Source organism: Scardinius erythrophthalmus, assembly GCF_964197995.2.
Source record: "Scardinius erythrophthalmus genome assembly, chromosome: 17".
NCBI lineage: Eukaryota > Metazoa > Chordata > Actinopteri > Cypriniformes > Leuciscidae > Scardinius > Scardinius erythrophthalmus.
In genome coordinates, this window is record NC_138237.1 from 34,930,344 (window position 1) to 34,948,404 (window position 18,061).

Genomic DNA, 18,061 nt, shown 5'->3' on the forward strand with positions numbered 1-18,061 from the left:
GTGAGTTTGAACATTGATGCACTAAATCCTAATTTGTGTGTCACAGTACCCATTACTCTCACTGTCAATAGCCAACAAATTGCCACTGTAGCCCTATTAGATTCGGGAGCAGCTGGAAATTTTATGTCTAAAGTGTTTGCCCAACAGAACCAAGTAGCCCTGATCACCTGCTCTTCTCCTTTGACAGTGGAAGCCATAGATGGGCGCCCGTTGGGCTCCGGACAGATAACTCATCTCACACAGGAGCTATGCATGCGTACAGGAATTCTACACACCGAAAGGATTCAATTTTATGTTCTTCACACTCCTCATCCGCCTATCATCCTTGGTTTACCCTGGCTCCGCAGACACAATCCTCACATTTCCTGGAAGGGGAACCAAATCATTCAGTGGAGCGAGTCCTGTCAGTCAAAATGCCTCGTACACGTCACGCCTCTGCCTATTCGGACCACCACCATCCTGGGTGGGACGACTCCCCTGAACAACCTTCCTTCCGACTATCACGATTTGAGGGAGGCCTTCAGTAAAGCAAAAGCCTCCAAACTTCCTCCTCATCATTCCAGTGATTGCGCCATTGACTTTCTTCCCGGTACAACACCACCTAAGGGCCGCATATTCCCCCTCTCTCAACCTGAGTCTGAAGCCATGCAGCAGTATATTGAGGAGGAGCTGGCCAAGGGCTTCATCCGACCCTCTACGTCCCCAGGTTTCTTCTTCGTCCAGAAAAAAGATGGGGGTTTACGGCCATGTATTGACTACCGTGCCCTTAATGACATTACAGTAAAGTTTCGTTATCCGCTCTCCCTCTGTTACCCGCAGCTTTGGAATTGCTCCGCAGCGCTAAATACTACACCAAGCTGGATTTAAGTTGTGCCTACAACCTTATCCGTATCAGAGAGGGAGATGAGTGGAAGACAGCCTTTTCCACCACTACTGGACACTATGAGTATCTGGTCATGCCCTTCGGCCTGGCGAACAGTCCATCGATCTTCCAGTCCTTTATCAATGATGTGTTCAGGGATATGCTGCACAAGACCGTCATAGTTTACATTGATGACATCTTGATTTATTCTAACACCCTTCCAGACCACATTCGCCATGTTCAAGCTGTTCTCGAAAGACTCATTCACCACCAACTGTATGCCAAAATGGAGAAATGCGAGTTCCACCAAACTTCTACAACATTCCTGGGCTACATCATCAGTCCGGAGGGAGTCACCATGGATGAGAACAAGGTCAAGGCAGTTCTTGAATGGCCCCAGCCCTCTACTCTGAAGGAACTGCAGCGCTTTCTGGGGTTTGCCAACTTCTATCGCCGCTTCATCAGGAATTTCAGCTCAGTGGCCAACCCCCTCACATCTTTGGTAAAGAAAGGTACCCACCGTCTCCAGTGGTCAGAGTCTGCAGACCAAGCCTTCAAACACCTCAGCGCCCATTCTCCATCATCCCAATCCTGAATTACCAATCGTCGTTGAAGTCGACGTGTCAAGCACTGGTCTGGGGGCCATCCTATCTCAACGACACGGCACGCCCCTTGAATTCTGCAGAGAAGAACTATGATGTCGGCGACAGGGAGCTCCTAGCCATGAAAGCAGCGTTTGAAGAGTGGCGACATTGGTTGGAGGGGGCAACACACCAGTTCACAGTACTGACCGATCACAAGAATCTAGAGTACTTACGAACAGCCAAGAGACTCAATCCCCGGCAAGCACGCTGGTCCCTTTTCTTTACACGCTTTAACTTCGTGGTCACCTATCGCCCTGGATCTAAGAATACCAAGGCTGACGCCCTGTCAAGACAAAGTGACCCCGATCTTACTCCCCAACTTCCTGAGACCATTTTAGCTCCTGGCCTTGTAGTTGCTCCTATTCAATGGGACATAATGACAGAGCTTGAACAAGCCAATTCCCAGTCAGAAGTACCCTCGGTCTGTCCACCAGTAAGAAGTACCCTCGGTCTGTCCACCCAATAAGGTCTATGTCCCTGAAGACTTCCGAAATCGTGTTCTAGAATTAGTACACTCCTTGCCCAGTTCCGGCCATCCCGGCATTACCGCCACTATCCGGCTTCTGCAGAACCGGTTTTGGTGGTCCTCCTTGTCTCGAGATACCACCACCTTCGTCCACCAATGTACCACCTGTAACACCCAGAAATCATCCCGCCAACTTCCAGCCGGCCTACTTCAGCCTCTTCCTGTTCCTCAACGGCCTTGGTCACACATAGCAGTAGACTTTATTACCGATCTACCCAATTCTAATGGCTTCACCACCATCCTCACCGTCATCGATAGATTCTCCAAGGCCTGCCGCCTTATTCCCCTACCCAAACTCCCTACCGCCTTCCAGACCGCAGAACAATTATGCAACCTGGTCTTCCGATTCTACGGGCTGCCGGAAGACATTGTCTCCGATCGAGGACCCCAATTCACCTCACCAGTTTGGTCAGCCTTCTTCAAGACACTCAACATAAATGTCAGCCTCACATCGGGGTATCATCCTCAGTCCAATGGGCGAGTCGAGAGGTTGAACCAGGAGATCATTCGGTCCTGCGGTCATATTGTCTGCAGCACCAGAACGAGTGGAGTCGCTACCTGATGTGGGCCGAATATGCTCAGAATTCCATTCAGAAACGCTCTACGGGAATGACTCCTTTCCAGTGCATCCTGGGATTCCAACCGCCTCTCTTCCCTTGGTCCGGAGAACCCACGGACGTACCAGCCGTAAACGACTGGCTACATCGCAGCGAAGAGACCTGGAATCAAGCCCACAGGCACCTCCAACACGCCATTCGTCGACAAAGAGAGCAGGCAGATCGACGTCGTCGTCCAGGCCCTGAATACCACCCGGCCAGTGGGTATGGCTGTAGAGATTTACGCCTTCAGCTTCCCTGCAAGAAACTCAACCCCAGGTACGTGGGACCATTTCAAATTACCAGACAGATTACACCAGTTTCATTCCGCCTTGCCCTACCTAACCGGTTTCGCATTGCTCCTACCTTTCATGTGTCCCTGCTTAAGCCCGTGAATGGACCAAATGAGGAGGAGGAGGAGGAGGTGACCAGTGATCAGAGCCCCCTGCCCACCATGGTGGAGGGCGAGGAGGCGTACCAGGTTTGGGAACTACTGGACTCCAGGCGTCGGGGAAGGACTCTCCAGTATCTGGTCGACTGGGAGGGTTTCGGCCCAGAGGAACGTTCCTGGGTCAATGCAGAGGACATTCTGGACCCCAACCTCATCGCCGAGTTTCATCAAACCCATCCGAACAGACCCGCTCCCCGATCACGGGGGAGACCCCGACGCCGTCAGCCTCCTTGCGCCAGGAGTCGCTCGCGGGGGGGGGGGGGGGCTCTGTCACAGGGAGGAACTCCGTGATCCGGCGGCCAGAGGGCACCTTCGCCCGAGTATTGACTCTCTCCCCTGTATTCACTACAAATCCCAGCAGTCCCATAATTGATGCTAATCATCAGTTCCAGCTGTAACTCATCAATAAGGCTTTTTAAGCACAGCTCTCGCTGTGTTCAGTGCAAAGTATTGCTTTCCCTGTGAACAATTCTGAGTGTTTGTTTCCTGTGTTTGCCTACCTGTTACGACCTTATCTGGACCTTATTCTCGTTGTCTGCCGCCTGCCTGTTATACCTTCTGCCTGGACCCTGTTTTCTGATTGTATCGCTGCCTGCCTCGACCCACTGCCTGTCCCTGGACTCCGATTGTGTTTATCCTGCTCTGCTGTGTTTCGCTGGTATTTGAATTCTGCCTGTCTGACCCTGTTTATAAATAAAGCCTGTATATGGATCCCACATCGAGTGACTCGTCATTACAGTAGGTGGGAGAGACAATTTATTTATGCTTTCCTAAAAGACGTTTAATAAAAAAGGGTCTATGTTTTTACTGAACACATGATAGAATTCTGACGTTAGACCGTCGGTACCAGGGAATTTATTTGTTTTTAAAGATTGAATTGCTTCATTAATTTCTTTTGAAGTAATGGGAGAATCACAAAAGGCTTGAACAGTGTTACATAATTGACTAATGGAGAATTACGAAAAATTATGAGCATGCTGTTTTTTAGATTTAGATGTGTATAAATCATGATGAGCAAGCATGTTAAAATCCCCTCCGAAAAAAAAGAAAGAAAAGAATTTGGGTATTTAGCAATTTCAACACGTTCTTCCACTTAAAAAAACATAAATAACGTTATAACGTCCACCTGGATCAGAGAATACAATCTTCTCATTAAAAGAGTTTAAGAAACACCAGCTGAGTTACTTGTTCCATGAGTGATCCATAAATCTGATCCCTACTGAGATCTCCAGAAAACAAAATCCTCTTCGGTTGAGTGGTATTTTTGCCAAAAACAAAGGTCAGATTTAAATTGCTTAAGAAACAGAAAAATTACTTTCCTCTTTGTAATGTTTCTTAACCCTCTAGTGTTAAAAAAAAACTATAGATAGAGACAAAAAAACAACAACAACTACAACAACAAAAAACACTACAGAGGTAGAATGAACCGGTCTTTGAAAATGTGTTATACACACACAGAACAATGAGAACAGCAAACTCTATACTAGTACAAAAGATGTAGTGCAATTCAGAACTTCAACATCCACAGAACATGAATAATGTCCTATCTTGTAGTACAAATCTCTTATTTTGGTAGTGAAAATGCAGACAATATAATAGTAGAACTATCAAAGTTATCTTCCTTGTTTAGTTTTTTCCCTAAGGAATGAGATTTAAAAGAACAAATTCCTGAGATTAGACTGCCTTCCCAAAAAACAAAACAAAAAAAAAACAGTATGCCAGAATAAGTTAGCCTAGAAATCTAGACGCACCCATAGCAGCAGCAAAATTTATTTTGCAGCCAGGGTAGTCTAGCAACTCTCCATTGACTTTCGGAGCTGTAAAAACCTAAATTGGGTCAGGCCAATCACATCGTGTATAGAGTAGGCGGGGCGGGCTTACCATAATGACGACGGTTCCCTGCTACTTGAAAACAAAGAATGGCTGCTGCTGCTGGAGAACAGTCTTTCGAATCGGCTTTGGCCGCGACTCTGGAGGACTTGGAGTTAAGTTTTTCTTTGAGAAAAGAGCACTTAAGAATGGCACTTAAGTCATTCTTAAAAAAAGGAAGATGTGTTCTTAGTTTTGCCGGCCAGATTCAAAAGTTGAATATATCAAATAACGTTAGCTCGGCTGTTGGGAAAACACTCTGGTTGGTTGAAACGCTGTCCTATTGCGTGCAGAGTGAATTTGAAAGACAGCCGTTTATCCCGCCCCTCGGATTGAGCCGTGTCTATGGTGAGTTGCCAGACCGAACATCTTGATGTAGGTCTGGCTTGCCAGGCTAAGAATAAGTCTCAATAGCATTATATTCTCATAATTATATAAATAATTATAACTTATAAGTAATAATTATAATATATTACTTCAAAATACAAACTTTCTTAAAAAAAAAAAAAACACCTTGAGGTAAAAAATCAAGGCAACAATCTCAAAATTAAACAGACTATTGTTAGCCCACTGTTTTCAGCACATAGTGAAACAAGTTTTGTTTGTTTGCTTACGACCAAGCCGGTGTACAATGTCAATGTCATTCGGAAGTTTGTCCTTGTCCTCTGGCAAGAGTTCTGGCAAACTTCTTCTCTCTCCTTCTCTGGGACTCCATAGATTCTTAAATTCCACCGTCGTGAATAACTTTGTGCTAGGCTTCTCTCTTGCTCAATGGTAGTCTCCTTCACTTTGCCCACCTTGGACTCCACCGCTCCATACTTGAGTTTCAGACTGTTAACTTCCACGCTCATAAATTCGATAGCCTCCTTGACACTTGTGATTTGCTTGGTATTTTCGTTTATTACCTCCTTCATGTTAATAAACAGTAATATTTTTTTCAAGGGAATCAGACCGAGTGTTGATTAATTGAGAGTGCTACAAGTTGTGAGAGATTGTCAGCAATGTCGGAACGCCCAATCGTCCGTTGTTTGGCATCAGGAGACTTGCAAAGCGTGTCTAAAAGTGTAGGAAATTCCTCCTAGCACAACATGAATTTGTAAAAAATTTTATCCAGGTCTGTCTTTACATAAACATGTAGATTCTCTGTAACAAGATTTCTTGTTAGATGAAAACATTTTGGAAACTTGCAGCATTTCACTATTGATTTTGATAGCAGGATTAGCATTCGCCTGAGAAGCGTTCTTGTTTTTTCTTTTTTCGGACTTTCCCATTGTGTCACTCTCTAGTAAAAGGACAATTGTCAACCGATTGATGTTAGAAGTCTAAAGAAAGTGACAAAGTCTTTTTTCTGACTGGACTAAAAGCCAATTACACTATTTGAGTTTGCAGAGCACATCAACTCACATGTTGCTAGAGCGCCATCTTGAACTTTCCCCTTCCCTGAGTTGTTGTAGCCATTGATGGAACTCATGTTTGCATTATTGCTCCAACTGTAAATGAGGAAACATATATCAATAGAAAAGGAGTCCACAGCATTAATACTAATTCATGATAAGTTTTCTAAATATAAAGAAATTGTTTTAAATAAATTTAAATATTAAAGTTTCAGTGTCTCAATTAAAAGATTTTATTATAATTACATAACATGATTGGTGTCATGCTGCTGTGACTTCACCCCTACAGGCTATTGGCTGATTCAGAGGTTGAGGGCGGCCATTTTGGGTTGACATCATTGCAGTCCTTAGTTCACAACACTTATGTGCCACTTCAGTCAGCAGAACCAGTCTTAGACTTTGATAAAAGTTGCTTTTAGCTTCTTTATAAAAGTCACATACACTTATACACGTCTTACTTTTACTATAAGAATGTTTAGACACTTCAAAGCTTAAGCCTATTCTTAAGAGCATTTCTGTGAAGTTTTATGCATACGTGCCCAGGGGCCATATTCATCAAACATCTTAAGGCTAAAAGTAGCTCCTAACTTGCCGATTTAGGAGAAACTCTTAAAAATAATGGGCGTGTCAGTCCTAATCTTAGGACTCCTACATTTTTGCCCTTAAGAGTATTTCATAAAGCATTTTAGTGCTAAAACCAGCTCCTAAATCTGTGTTAGAGGTAGTCATGAGGACTCCTAAGTCACTAGACCAAATCCTAAAATGGCTGTTGGCAATCCGTGTTACAGAAAGCAGACACTGGAGAGGAAGATGGCAGGTGAACAGTGAGGTTTATTTACAACAATGGGGTAGTGAATAAGTAAGCAGGTAAATGGAGTCCAAATGATGATCTTGACGGAGACACAGAAAAGGAAGACGCTGTAGACAGGAGGAATAGTCCACTTTGTGAAAACGAGATTGGACAGTGAGTTGTGGTGAAGTGTCAAGTCAAGTCAAGTATATTTGTATAGCGCTTTTCACAATACAGATTGTATCAAAGCAGCTTCACAGTATTAAATTAAAATAATACAACAAGGTTTGTTTCTAGTGGAATTTATTGATTGATAAAATAAAATTAAATATCCCCAAAATATCCCCAACTGAGCAAGCCAAAGGCAACAGTGGCAAGGAACCGAAAACTCCATCAAGTGACCTAATGATGTCCTAAAACTCCATCAGATGACCTAATGGAGAAAAAAAAAAAAACCTTGGGAGAACCCAGGCTCAGTCGGGGGCCAGTTCTCCTCTGGCATTTATGAACTAGAGGCCGGATTGTAGTTTGAACTGTAAGATTAAAAATATTATATGAATGCCTGGCCGAAAAGATGCGTCTTTAATCTAGTTTTAAACTGGGAGAGCGAGTCTGAGCAACGAACAGTATCAGGAAGGCTATTCCAGAGTTTTGGAGCTAAATGTGAAAATGATCTCCCTCCTTTGGTTGATCTGGATATCCTAGTGTGGCAGAGCGGGCGTGGTTTGACTCAAATTGCTGTAATTTCTGACTACGCCACCTGGGGAATTTCACCCCAAGAATTTAATATAACCTCTAAGCTAAGGCACACACAGGTCCCAATCACCGTTGAGTCAGAGACATAAGTAATCATACAAAAGTATTTAATTTAAGCAACATTCATAGTTAAAAGAGGCATTGACCAGCAATCACACTCATCTCAATTGTTTAATTCTATCGTTGGCAGCAGAGGAACCTGGGCTTACCCGCAGAGGCAGTCTCGAGATATCACCCTTATGAAAATGACTCTATATACAGTGCACACACACTAATACACACTCAACGACTCATGTCAGAGAACACCACGACACACAGTGAGGACGTCACCACCTAAATGGTCACTCGTCTGTCCCCGGGTGCCCAGGCCCTGCCAACAAACCAAAGAAAAAGACATCAAACAGTGATATGCAAAAAGAACAAAATGATAATTCACTAATACAATAATCAAACCGAAATAAACATACAAATTCAAAAAAAAGATAAATCAATTAAAGAAATAAACAGGAAAAACAATGAGGAGAAACTCAAACATATCACTGAGAACAGAATTTAGTGAAAACAGTTCACTCAAGAAGATTCACTCGAGACAGTTCACTCAAGACGATTCACTCGAGACAGTTCACTCCAGACGATTCACTCGAGACAGTTCACTCCAGACGATTCACTCGAGACAGTTCACTCGAGACCGTGGCGTCAGTTCACTCGAGTCGGTTCACTCGAGTCGATTCACTCGAGTCGTAACACAAAACAAAACACAAAACAGATAAAAACAGAACAGATAAAACAAATCAAACAGAATAGTCAAAAACAAATAAAACAGAACAGCAGCCGATGAGGAGCAGAGCAAACAGCAGTTTATGATGAAGCAACGGGCAGATAATTCTCATGCAGGACGCCACTACTGTCCTTATCGCGTGCCTAAAAACAAAACAAAAAGGTGTTACACCGCGATTCCCTATCCCTTGGCTTCACGCTCGAGCAGCATACTCACAAAACATGCTGTCCCGGGATTACTATCCCCGAACTATGCGATAGATGGAGTCAAATGTCTCCGACAAACTCGTTGGCAGAAAGCGCAGATAGGTCTTACACTACGTTAAACAGAGATTAGTCAGATTACCCGCTCAGCCAGAGCAAAACTTCATTTACAAGACACAGTCGCATACAAATGCCTCCCTTACCTGTCTCAAATGTCCATACTAAACTCTCCAAAAAGCACACAGACTGGCAAACAGCACTGACAGTGAATAAGCAGCTTCAGCGATCTTTTTACGAGCAACACCTGACACTGCACTCCAACAAAACGCAGCAGGGCGCCTGGGTAACGTCACGGCCCAGGATAGTGACGCACACTAAGGAACCGGTAACCCATGCTCTTATACACACCGGATGCCAGGCCATTGGCCAAACCATAACAAGTAGGAGGGGTCATAACCCTTCCTGCTACACTAGGTATGACCAAAAGCCTCAAATTTATTGATCTTAAAGAGCGCGATGGATTATAGGGCAATAGAAGATCCGTTAAATAGACTGGAGCTAAGCCGTTTAGGGCTTTATAAGTCAGTAGCAATACCTTAATAATACGGAACTTTATAGGTAACCAATGTAGAGATGATAAAATCGGTGTTATATGATCATATTTTCTTGATTTAGTAAGAACTCTAGCAGCTGCATTTTAGACTAACTGTAGCTTGTTTATTGAGGATGCAGGACAACCAGCTAATAAAGCATTACAGTAATCTAGTCTCGAGGTCATGAATGCATGAACTAGCTTTTCTGCATCAGAAACTGATAGGATATTACGTAGCTTAGCAATGTTTCTAAGGTGGAAAAAGGTTGTTTTTGTAACATGAAATATGATTTTCAAAAGACAGGCTACAGTCGAGTATAACACCCAGGTATTTTACTGTAGAGGATAAAGTAACAGGACATCCTACGATGTTAAAGTTGTATTGTAAGAGGTTTTGTGGGTGGTTTTTTGAACCGATAAGTATTACCTTAAAGAAAATTACGCGTCATCCAATCTTTTATATCTTTAACACACTCTGTCAATTTGGATAATTTAGCGTTTTCATCCGGCCGTAATGAAATATAGATTTGAGTGTCATCAGTATAACAATGGAAACTAATTCCATGTTTCCTTATAATATTTCCAAGTGGCATCATATATATTGAGAATAATAGAGGGCCCAACACAGATCCCTGCGGGACTCCATAGTTTACTGGAGTTATGATCGATTTTTCTCCATTTAAATAGACAAAATGGTAGCGGTCTGATAAGTATGATCTGATCCAGGAAAACCAGTATAATTTTGTAGTCGATCTAAGAGTATTGTATGATCTATAGTATCGAACGCAGCACTAAGATCAAGTAAAACTAGCATTGAGATACAGCCTTGGTCAGAAGCTAATAGTAAATCATTTGTGATTTTAACGAGCGCAGTTTCAGTGCTATGGTGCGGCCTGAATCCAGACTGAAACTTTTCATAGATGTAATTTTCTTGCAAGAAAGAGCCCAGTTGAGCGGACTTAACTTTTTCTAGTATTTTAGACATAAATGGAAGATTTGAAATGGGTCTATAATTTGCTAGATTATTATGATCTAATTGTGGTTTCTTAATGAGAGGTTTTATAACTGCCAGTTTAAATGTTCTTGGAACATGACCTAAAGATAAAGACGAGTTAATAATATTGAGGAGAGGCTCTTCCACTACAGGTAACACTTCTTTCAATAGTTTAGTTGGTATAGGATCTAATAAACATGTTGTTGTTTTAAATGAAATGATAAGTTTATTTAACTCTTTTTGTTCTATAGTTGTAAAGCACTGTAATTGTTCTTGCGGGGTGATAATTGAGGCTGAATAATAAGGCGCGATTGAAGATTGAACGTTTACAATTGTGGTTCTGATGTTTTCTATTTTCTCAGTGAAGAAGTTCATGAAATCATTACTACTAAACTGTAACGGGATATTTTGTTCGGGTGATGTCTGTTTATTTGTTGGTCTAGCCACGGTGTTAAATAAAAACCTTGGATTATTTTGGTTATTTTCTATTAGTTTGCGGGGGTGCTCAGCCCTGGCCGCTTTTAGGGCCTTTTTATAACGTGACATACTGTCTTTCCACGCAATTCTAAAGACCTCTAAATTAGTTTGTTTCCTTTAATTTTGTCTCTGACCTTTTTTAATCTAATGGGTGCAACAATATCCAATGTTCCAGAGAGAATGGTGCTCATAGTGCTAGTTAGTTCTTCTAATTCATCTGTTTGTTTGGGTTCAGGCAGCAGCTGAGACAGATTAGATAAGCAATTTGAGAAATTATCTATGGTGGATGGAAGGATTGTTCTGCCTGGTCGATAACGCGGCGCCGCATGACATATTGCAGCAGTACGTAATATGCAAGTTACCATATAATGGTCAGTGACATCATCACTTTGTGGAATGATATCTATATCGGTTGGATCGGTTCCATATGATATAATTTAATCGAGTGTATGATTAAGACGATGAGTTGGTCCGGTGACGTTTTGCTTGACCCCAAAGGAATTTAATAAATCTGTAAACGCAGCCCCTAACGCATCATTTGGATTATCTACGTGTATGTTAAAATCTCCAACAATTAATGCTTTATCGACATTGACCAATAGATCTGAGAGAAAATCTGCAAACTCTTTTAGGAAATCAGCGTAAGGCCCAGGTGGTCTATATATGGTAGCCAAGGCTAGAGATAATAGGGATTTTTTTCTAACATCTAAGAGCGTAACATCTAGTACAAGTACTTCAAACGAAATAAACTTATAACCCGTTTTCTGAGTAACATTGAGAATAATAACAATTTAATAACAATTAGATTTCTCCTAGATCCTGCAGTAGATTTATTATTTGATCTCACTAAACGAGGAATAGACACAGTTTCTATGCAATGTTCTACACTAGTATTTATATCAGTTAAATTGGTGCAGCAGAGACTATGATTTGGACTTTTGGTAACTAGTCATCTAACGGTATTTAACATTTTGGAGATGTTATCCGACAGAAGATCCACTCCGATTCCAATTATTTACAAAGAGCAGTTTCTGCTCATTGCACCATGACATTAACCATTCATTTAGCGCGAATAGTCTACTAAACTTTTCATGTCCTAGTCGGTACGTGGGAAGCGGTCCTGACACAATAATCATTGTTTCGGGCGATGTGCTGCGTACCGTATCGATCAGATTCCTGAAGTCTTTCTTCAGAACCTCCGTCTGGCGCAGCCTGATGTCGTTCACTCCCGCGTGCAGGACCACAGTTCCGAAGCGCTCGTCACTGATCAGAATCTCGGGAACGCGAGCGGCGATTTCAGAAACACGAGCACCAGGAAAGCAGTGACTGTGCACCTTACTTTTACCTAACGTAGAGTGTACGTGTCGAACGATGGAATCGCCGATGATCATAGCATCGCGTTCTGTTTTGCGAAGAGGGGAGAAGCGGTTTTGTGTGGATAACTCGAAAACCGGGAGGGTCGGAGAGAGTCTGCCTCTTCCGCTGCGGAACCATCCAGGCTTCGTGGTGGCGTGTTGGAGCCGGAGTGAACGAGACCATGGCTGATCGCGACCTCGGCGCTCGGGACCGATTCTGAGTAACGCACGGAGTAGACGAGGTCGGAGTCAGCGGGTTAGTAACGTTAATCACTGATTTGTGTGCATCGGCACGTGATGTTTCAAGAGCTAACCGCCGGTCTCTTAGCTCGGCTTGTCTCACTAAAAGGTTGTGGATCTGTTTCTCAACAGCTTCCAGCTCGGACTGCAATGCGTGCAGCTCAAATGTGTCCTCACCTGCACGAAAAGGTAGACTACTTACATCTGATATATTCGCCATTTTAACAGATGGACAGTAAGTTAGCAACGACGCTACCAGTGATGCTATCAATATTAATACTAATTTATGACTAAACTCTTGGATATAATCCATCTTTTTAGTGGTACGGGTGTAGAATAAACGCACGATAGGCGAAAAAAAATGTTTGTTTGTAAGTGAGTGTGAAGACGCGTTCAGCCGTGATCCACGGACGTAACCTATAGGAGTATCCAGCGTTGGATCACTAATAGGCTTGAGACACGTCTGCTCAACAGTCCGCGTTGTAACTATGAGGTTTGAGCAGTAGTGCTTCTCAGTGAGGAAAAGTGGAAAATGTTCGTTGTAAGTGAGTTTAAAGAGAAAATCAAGAATTATGAATCAAATCGATAGAGCTCCAAAGACAACAACGTGTTCAGACGTGACGCATGCGCAATCAATGTACGTAGACTGAGTCTAAGTGTGTGCTAAAGTAGTGGTAGTGATGAGGGTGATGATGAGGTGCAGGTGTGAGTGATTGGAAATGATGTGCAGGTGGAAACTGAGAGTGATGGGAAATGAAGTGCAGAGGACGGTCAACAATCCACCCAAAGACACTACACCATTGAGGCAACAGGTGACAGAGTCTTGGGTGCTGAACCTTTTCTTCATAAATGCAATAAATATTTAGATTACAACATAAACATAAATGTTAATTTATGTACAGGCAAAATGCATTGAATGATGGAGAATAAAACATTGTGGTCAAGTTATAATGTCCTATCGTCTGCACTGATAGCCTTGTGACCCGACTTTGAGTTCCAGCTCCAGCTCCAGCTCGTGGACCTTTCCCAAATTTTATCCTAATTTTTTTGACTAAGAGTAATTCACGAAGCATTTTAGCCCTAAAAGTAACACCTAAGCCTGGGACAGCTTAAAAGAAGTCGAGAGGACACCTAACTCACTAAGACCTTCACAAACCGCTTTTTGTGGCATTTCACGTAGCGATGTTTTGAAATGCGAATGCGGCGGCTACAGGAGCTTCCAATCGTGAGGGAACAATTTTGCATTGTAGGCATAACTAGGGATGCAATAACGGCACCAACAACAACCGAAACTAGGCTACTCATTGCATGTAATCTAATTGTAATGTTTCATTGTGAATCAAATTAAAATGTTCTTCTCTTAGCAAACGTAGGCAGAGGCATATAGTGACAGATTAATTCAATAATTACTCTTTATTCATTTAGGCTATTTATTCAGTTATTCATCATCTTCCGTCCTTCGTACTACATGTGTAGCGCACGCATTCTCAGACCTGTCACCTGTCACTCATCATCGTAGGGGAGGTGTTTAGAATCATTCCCGCGTTACAATCATCAGCCAATCAAGGTGGTCACTTCAGTCAAGCTCGTGCATGAGTAATGACGTCATCCATAGCAACGAAGACTCACTCTTAGTTTAGGAGTTGTCATTTTTCTTTACTAAGAGTAGGTCTGAAAGGCGTTGTGAATAACTTTTAAGAGAAAACTCCTAGCTAAAATATTTTAGTGCGATTTAGGAGTACTCCTAGTGGTAAGATAAACTGCTTTGCGAATACGGCCCCAGGACTTCGTTTACTTCAGGACTCATAAAAATCAGAAAAATCCCAAGCTCCCCACTCGTATTTACAACATTGTGGTGGCGTTCATGTGCGTTCAGCTCGTAAATACGATCTATACGAGATGACTTGAATGCACCAATAGGCTTGTTCGACTTGAGCCGGTGCTGCACAGGCCGATCGGTTTATGACGTCTAAGTACCGCGAGAGCGATTCAAAAGCATACAGAGCCGTCAGTCTGGTGGTTACAAAAATATAAAAAAAAAGAGAAGAGAAAAGAAAAGAAAAATAATAATTAGTGTCCTCAGAATATGTTGTTGTCATTGAAAAATAAATTGAATGTCATTAATGTTGAAAGAGGGGAACTGGCCCCCTGACTGAGCCTGGTTTCTACCTAGTTTTTTTTTTTTCTCCATTCTGCCTCCTGATGGAGTTTTGGTTCCTTGCCACTGTCGCCTTTTTTACCTTTGTCGCATTTTTTCACCCTTTTTCATCTTTGTTGCCATTGGCTTTTGGCTTGCTTAGTTTGGGATATTCAATTAAACATTTAATTTCATATTCAACAATAATATTGATCTGCCTGCATTGACACCATTATATGAGAACTGAACTGAGCTGTGAAAAAATGAACTAAATTAATAGCTTTTTTACAACAAAAATGAAACACCACTGAACTTACTTAAAGGGGTCATATAATGGTACATGCACTTTTACAAGTTGATTGTACTGAAATGTGTGTTGGCAGTGCCTGTACACAACCATCATGAAATGATGAAAATGAAAAAATGTTTTCCCCCGTCTCAAATCAAGTTTGCTTTCATGTTTGCGCAAATCATTTCACACACCAGACTGCTTTATAAACGAGGGTCAGTATAAAGCTGGTTTTGCTAAGAAGCTGCTCCTTCAAGTAAACTTCAAGTATATTACAAACTTTTAATTTAGACCCTAAAGAATCATATTAGCTTGTACAAAAATGGCATTATATGACCCCTTTAAGCTGGACAGTGATGCTATTTTCTTCTGGAAACAAACTGTTATATTATTTTCATGTTATCTCTGGAAAGCTGCTTTGAGATAATCTGTATTGTAAAAAGCACTATATAAAAAAAATGGGACTTAACTTGACTTAACTTAATGCATACTGTTTGATTTTGGTTGATGGCGATTGATATTCCTTACCTATGGACGATCGATTATTTGATTACTTTTGCCTTGGGACTTGTTAACCTGCTGGGGGAGTGGGCGCGCTGCTCAGACAGTACAGAGACTCAGAAAATGATGCAGCAGCTCCGTGTCCTGTGTCTTTATTGACTTTAATATCTCCCCTTACCAGGCTTATGACTTATAAATTGTCATGGAGATACATTTTGTATCAGCCTTTAAGTCAAGGCTGTGAAAAATGGCAAATAAAAACCAAAAGCTTGTTTGGTTCAAGTTAACCATGTGTGTATCACGTGTGCAAATGAGACCATGCGGTTACAAAAATGTGAAAATGGAGTGAATTTACATATACGATTTGTGCTTTTGATATCTAATGTAACAGTTAAGAGTCAGAATGACAGTGTTTTAAAAATGAATGTGTTGTTTCACAAGAATAAGTGTAATGAAGGTGTTCATGCTAATGGTGTGTAAAGATAGATAATTATTTTTGCTGACACATAATATAATTCCAGAGCTAATTTAAGTAGTTTAAGAGAGTTGAAGACATGGGAAACGGTACATATGTTTAAGTTATTAGTCAGAGTATCATATTGTGAATATTGAATCCCATTTACATATTATTATTAATGTACATTGTAATCCAAGTTTTTTTTTTAATTATTTGTTTATTTGTTTAAAATGTATTCTAGTAAAAGTTGGTCTCAGCAGCTTTGTAAATAGGTTTTAAGAGGTAACTCTTACCTAAGAACTTTTGCTGCTATTTAGGAGAACTCTTAGTGGTAAGATACAATGTTTTGTGAATACGGCCCCAGGAATGTTTAGGAGCCATTTCCCCTCTAAAACAAATAATAAGACTTGCAACAGAATTCAAGTGGATAGAAAGCCAATGAAGTGAGTACAAGTAAACCTCTCTTCCTGGTTCCAGTCAGTGTTATTATACTGTTTTATCTTGTGTAATATAAGAAGGTCAGTTTGTAATTACCTGAAATAATTGCATATGTATCACTTACATGTACAATACCCACATTTAAAACAGCCAACCTAAATGATTGTCAGGTTATTTTAATTAATAATTGAAGTGTTTACCTTCAGGTGTCAGCCATAAGATAACATTTCCACAAAACAAACCAAAGTGACGTTCATACCAGTTGCCTCCGTTGATAAGAGAATCCATTCCACAACATGCTGATGGTTTTCCTGGGCTTGTGATTGACAGTGCACTCTAACCACAAATTATCTCTACAACCAGCCCTGCAAGCCTTAGATAGATTGTTTTGTTACCTTTCACAGAAACATGGAGCAGAGGCTTTCTCTCAGAACAACAAAAAAAAAAAAAAAAAAAAAAAAAAGAGAGAGAGAGAGAGAGAGAGAGAGAGAGAGAGAGAGAGAGAGAGAGAGAATTGAAATATGAGATTAAGTAATCACTCATTTTACTCTCAAGTAACTGTCCAGCTGTAAACACCATTGGATAAAGTGAGAGAGAGGCATCATCTCTTTTGTCTTCCTTGAGCTCCTTATTCTCATTAGCTATGCTGCCATCCATCTATTTTTGTGTGCATTTTGGGATATTGCATAAAAAATACTGGATGGAAATGCCAGATGTGCATATATACTAAAAATATGTTAAATGCATAAAAACTTAAGCAGAGTCGGAATTATAGATATTTTTTATCTGATAAGAAAATGTGCACAAACTAAGATGGAAACACATCTACCAATACATTCCTTGATGTGCATCAATAAAGACATGTGACTTTGAGATGGGATGGCACCAGCAGACTGATCTCGTTGCACGGCATCTGAAATTCTGTTTTGGTTGTTCTAAAATGCCTGCGGAAAGTCTGTCGTCACAGGGGTTCAGTATAATTACCTCCCAGAACTGTCTTACAAGACTGCGTTTCCACACACCAGGCTTCTACCTCAGAAAGCAACATAACTTTATTGCGTTTCGTCTGCCCGCTCTGAGTATACGAAAATGATTATATATATAGTGGCTTCTCCTACTGCATCTACTTCTACACTCACCTAAAGGATTATTAGGAACACCATACTAATACTGTGTTTGACCCCCTTTCACCTTCAGAACTGCCTTAATTCTACATGGCATTGATTCAACAAGGTGCTGAAAGCATTCTTTAGAAATGTTGGCCCATATTGATAGGATAGCATCTTGCAGTTGATGGAGATTTGTGGGATGCACATCCAGGGCACAAAGCTCCCGTTCCACCACATCCCAAAGATGCTCTATTGGGTTGAGATCTGGTGACTGTGGGGGCCATTTTAGTACAGTGAACTCATTGTCATGTTCAAGAAACCATTTTGAAATGATTCGAGCTTTGTGACATGGTGCATTATCCTGCTGGAAGTAGCCATCAGAGGATGGGTACATGGTGGTCATAAAGGGATGGACATGGTCAGAAACAATGCTCAGGTAGGCCGTGTTATTTAAACGATGTCCAATTGGCACTAAGGGGCCTAAAGTGTGCCAAGAAAACATCCCCAACACCATTACACCACCACCACCAGCCTGCACAGTGGTAACAAGGCATGATGGATCCATGTTCTCATTCTGTTTACGCCAAATTCTGACTCTACCAT